This window comes from Trichosurus vulpecula, chromosome 5 (assembly GCF_011100635.1).
Source record: "Trichosurus vulpecula isolate mTriVul1 chromosome 5, mTriVul1.pri, whole genome shotgun sequence".
NCBI lineage: Eukaryota > Metazoa > Chordata > Mammalia > Diprotodontia > Phalangeridae > Trichosurus > Trichosurus vulpecula.
The window spans coordinates 269666347-269671257 of record NC_050577.1 but is presented as its reverse complement, the minus strand read 5'-3'; the positions used below and the strand labels follow the sequence as shown (position 1 = coordinate 269671257).

General features: G+C 42.9%; 1 pseudogene; it reads left to right on the top strand.

Annotated features, from left to right (window-relative positions):
- Positions 1 to 362: 362 nt before the first annotated feature.
- Positions 363 to 1095, top strand: LOC118851318 (annotated as a pseudogene).
- The last annotated feature ends 3816 nt before the right edge of the window (positions 1096 to 4911 follow it).

Genomic DNA, 4911 nt, shown 5'->3' with positions numbered 1-4911 from the left:
ATAGCCCTTTGGGCATGGTTCCATATTATTCTCAAGAATGGCTGGATTATTTCAGAGCTGCACCAACAAACTAACAGCGTTCCTATTTTCCCACATCTTCTCCAGCATCTATAATTTTTATGTTTTGTCATATTAGCCAATCTGACAGGTGAGATGTGGTACCTAAGAGTTCTTTTGCTTGCAGTTCTCTAATCCATAGTGATTTAGAACATTTTTTCATATAACTATAGACATCTTTAATTTCTTCCTCTATGAATTGGGGAATGACTTGTATTCCTATAAATTTGACTTAGTTCCCTGTATATTTTAGAGCTGAGGCCTTTATCAGAGACAGGTTGTAAAAATTCTTTCCCAATTTTCTGCTTATCCACCTGGGATCCCTCGGCTTTCTCACTCCATTTAACTTTGAAAACTTTCAGACCCAAGTTACTCAGGTAATAGAGGGAAATGCCGGCAATGTTTTCCGAAGCAGACTTAAGGTAAAGGTGGTCAAGGAATTCTAGGAAAAGAAAGCCATGATCCAGAATGGCATTGATGAGAACGGAGTGTTGTCTCCCAGCCTGGAGAAGGAGAGCAGCAAGCAGATGATGCAATACCAAGTTCTAAATGAAGTGGTGATCGATCGGGGTCCCTCCTCATACCTCTCTAATGTTGATGTTTATCTAGATGGACACCTGATAACCACAGTTCAAGGGGATGGAGAGATTGTGTCTATGCCCACAGGGAGCACCGCCTACGCTGCTGCTGCTGGAGCCTCCGTGATCCACCCCAATGTCCCTGCCATCATGATCACGCCTATCTGCCCCCACTCACTGTCCTTCCGGCCCATTGCGGTGCCTGCTGGTGTGGAGCTTAAGATCACACTGTCACCGGAAGCTAGGAACACAGCGTGGGTTTCATTTGATGAGCGGAAGAGACAAGAAATCTGCCATGGAGATAGCATCAGCATCACTACCTCTTGTTACCCTCTCTCCTCCATCTGTTTCCGGGACCCTGTGAGTGACTGGTTTGAGAGCCTAGTGGAGTGTCTGCTTTGGAACGTCCGGAAAAAGCAGAACCACTTCACCGGGGAGGAAGAGGAGTTCTAGGAGGTTGACAGTGCTGGTCTCCAACTCCCGGGGGGAACCGTGTGCAAATCCTTTCAATGTGTTCTTCTCTTACCTTAACCTCCCAGCCCCTGGAACTCGACCAATCTATGTGTGTCTGTGTCTGTAAATATATATATATGTATATATATATATATATATATATGTATATATGTATATAATATAATATATATATTTGAATATAGTGATGTACCTCATATCAGTTGTCTGATCTGCTGATGAGCAGATATCATGTTATTTCCTATCCACTAGCCAAAGGGAAGAGTTTAAAATTTATCTTTTTTGTCAACCAGATTAACTTTGTTTAATGTTTTGAATTAAGTTTCCTTTTGTGTTTTATAAATAAGCAAAATTAGAATTGAGTTGGCATTTCTAAAAGATACCGACAATCCACATGCTCATTTGTAGTTTCAAATTCAAAGTGATTTTCTATACCAACATTAAAAATGTGACATTACAATAGTCTACATAACTTAGTATTTGTAATTCCAAGTGTATGGAGACTTCATAGATCAGTCTATTTAAAATTCAGAGGGGATATGTATGACTTAATCTGTCCTTTGGATTATAAAACAGAAAAACTGTTCTTCGATGTTTTGAATAAATGTATCACAGCCAAAAAAAAAAATGACTCTAAACAAATTCTACAGATGCAAAACACACAAAATGAGAGAGTGAAACAAAATTCCAGTCCAAGACAACCTAGAAGTTAGTATAGTGTAGCGTGGGCCATACCAGCACAGACTGGGCTGGAGCAGGCCTCACAGCACTGAATCACTGGCAGCTGTGGCAATTTCCAGACTGTTCAACCCACAAATGCCAAAGACAACATAGGAGGTCAATGGGAAACTTCTATTGAACGTGGGTGAGAGAAGTGTTTGGTTTGGCCCCAGCCCTGGGGTGGCAGAGGTGGCGGTGGCAGCAGCATTGTCAGCAGCAGCAGTGGCTGCTTCCAGAGCTCCTGGCCCACAGATGGTGGGGGGATCAAGTGGCTGATCAGAGGGTGAGTGCAGGGATCTCTTTGCTGGCACTGAGGCAAGATTCTCTTGTTTTGCCCTGATTGGATCTGGGTCACATTCCTGAGTGGCAGTCCTGTGATGAGGAGGAGCACTGGCATGGCAGAGCTTGGGGAGGCTGTGGAAAGGGAATCCTCCTCACAGTTCCGAGGCAGAAAAGAGTGCTTGTGGTCATTCACAGACTAGAGCTCAGGCCAGGAAAGGAGTAAATACCTCTCCTTCAATCATACCACCTTGGAAGAACAGAAATTTTACAGATCCCTAGAAGTATCTCTGAAAACAGCTGCATAAAACCTCTGAAGTTTAGGACAGGACACCCTACACACTGGAAGTAGAATGTTACCTTAACAAAGAATTAGAAAATGAAGTATTTGGCTGGGAAAATGAGCAAACAGTGTAAAAAACTCAGACTATAGAATCTTACTGTGGTGACAAAGAAGATCAAAATGTAAGAAGACAACAAAGACAAAGCTCCTATATCAAAAGCCTCCAAGAAAAAAATGAGTTGGTCTCAGGCCATGGAAGAGCTCAAAAAGGATTTTGAAAATCAAGTAAGAGAAGTAGAGGAAAAATTGGGAAGAGAAATGAGAACGATGCAAGAAAATCATGAAAAACCAGTCAACAGCTTGCTAAAGGAGACCCAAAAAATAATGAAGAAAATAACACCTTAAAAATAGTCTAACCTGAATGGCAAAAGAGGTCCAAAAAACCGAGGAGGAGAAGAATGCCTTGAAAGGCAGAATTAGTGAAATGGAAAAGGAGGTCCAAAAGCTCACTTAAGAAAATAATTCCTTAAAAATTAGAATGGAGCAAATGGAAGTTAATGATTTTATGAGAAATCAAGAAATTTTGAAACAGAACCAAAAGAATGAAAAAACACAAGACAATATGAAATATCTCATTTGAAAAACTGCTGACCTGGGAAGATGGCGGCTGGTAAGCACGGACTAGAGTGAGCTCCGTACCCGAGTCCCTCCAAAAACCTATAAAAATGGCTCTGAACCAATTCTAGAATGGCAGAACCCACAGAACAGCAGAGGGAAGCAGGGCTCCAGCCCAGGACAGCCCGGATGGTCTCTGGGTGAGCTCTATTCCACACGGAGCTGGGAGCTGGGAGCTGGGAGCTGGGAACGGAGTGGAGCAGAGCCCAGCCTGAGCGGCGTGGACGATCCAGACCAGAGGCTGGGCGGAGGGGGCCCTAGCGCCCTGAATACGTGAGCAGTTACCAGACCCCTCGACCCACAAACACCAAAGACTGCGGAGAAGGTTAGCGGGAAAAGCTGCGGGAGTGGAAGGAGTTCGCGGTTCGGCTTCCAGCCCCGGGGGCAGCGGAGGTGGGGCAGCTACAGCTGTTGTTACTTCCGGCTCCAGGCCCACCTGGTGGGGGGAAATAAGTGGCGGATCACAGCAGGGGTGCACAGCCTGCCGAAGATCTGAGCCCAGTCTGGACTGGGGGTCCTTGGGGAAGGAGGAGTGCGGCTCTGACAGAGCTGGCACCTCCCCCCCAAATGTAGAACATAGAACTCTGTAATCTACAAGCAGTCATACCCCACTGAAAAACTCAAGGGTCAAGTTAGTTGGTTGGGAATATGGCCAGGACGCGAAAACGCGCCCAGATTCAGTCTCAGACTTTGGATCCTTTCTTTGGTGACAAAGAAGACCAAAACATACAGCCTAAAGAAGACAGCAAAGTCATAGAGCCTACAACCAAAGCCTCCAAGAAAAACATGAACTGGCCCCAGACCATAGAAGAACTCAAAAAGGATTTGGAAAAGCAAGTTAGAGAAGTAGAGGAAAAATTGGGAAGAGAAATAAGAAGGATGCGAGAAAACCATGAAAAACAAGTCAATGACTTGCTAAAGGAGACCCAAAAAAATACTGAAAAATACACTGAAGAAACCAACACCTTACAAAATAGACTAACTCAAATGGCAAAAGAGCTCCAAAAAGCCAATGAGGAGAAGAATTCCTTGAAAGGCAGAATTAGCCAAATGGAAAAGGAGGTCCAAAAGACCACTGAAGAAAATACTACTTTAAAAATTAGATTGGAGCAAGTGGAAGCTAGTGACTTTATGAGAAATCAGGATATTATAAAACAGAACCAGAGGAATGAAAAAATGGAAGACAATGTGAAATATCTCCTTGGAAAAACCACTGACCTGGAAAATAGATCCAGGAGAGATAATTTAAAAATTATTGGACTACCTGAAAGCCATGATCAAAAAAAGAGCCTAGATACCATCTTTCAGGAAATTATCAAGGAGAACTGCCCTGATATTCTAGAGCCACAGGGCAAAATAGAAATTGAAAGAATCCATCGATCGCCTCTGCAAATAGATCCCAAAAAGAAATCTCCTAGGAATATTGTTGCCAAATTCCAGAGCTCCCAGATCAAGGAGAAAATACTGCAAGCAGCCAGAAAGAAACAATTTGAATATTGTGGAAACCCAATCAGAATAACCCAAGACCTGGCAGCTTCTACATTAAGAGATCGAAGGGCTTGGAATGCAATATACCGGAGGTCAATGGAGCTAGGATTAAAACCTAGAATCACCTACCCAGCAAAACTGAGTATCATGTTCCAAGGCAAAATATGGACTTTCAATAAAATAGAGGACTTTCAAGCTTTCTCAGTGAAAAGACCAGAACTGAATAGAAAATTTGACTTTCAAACACAAGAATCAAGAGAAGCATGAAAAGGTAATCAAGAAACGGAAATTGCAAGGGACTTACTAAAGTTGAACTGTTTTGTTTACATTCCTACATGGAAAGATGATGAGTATGATTCA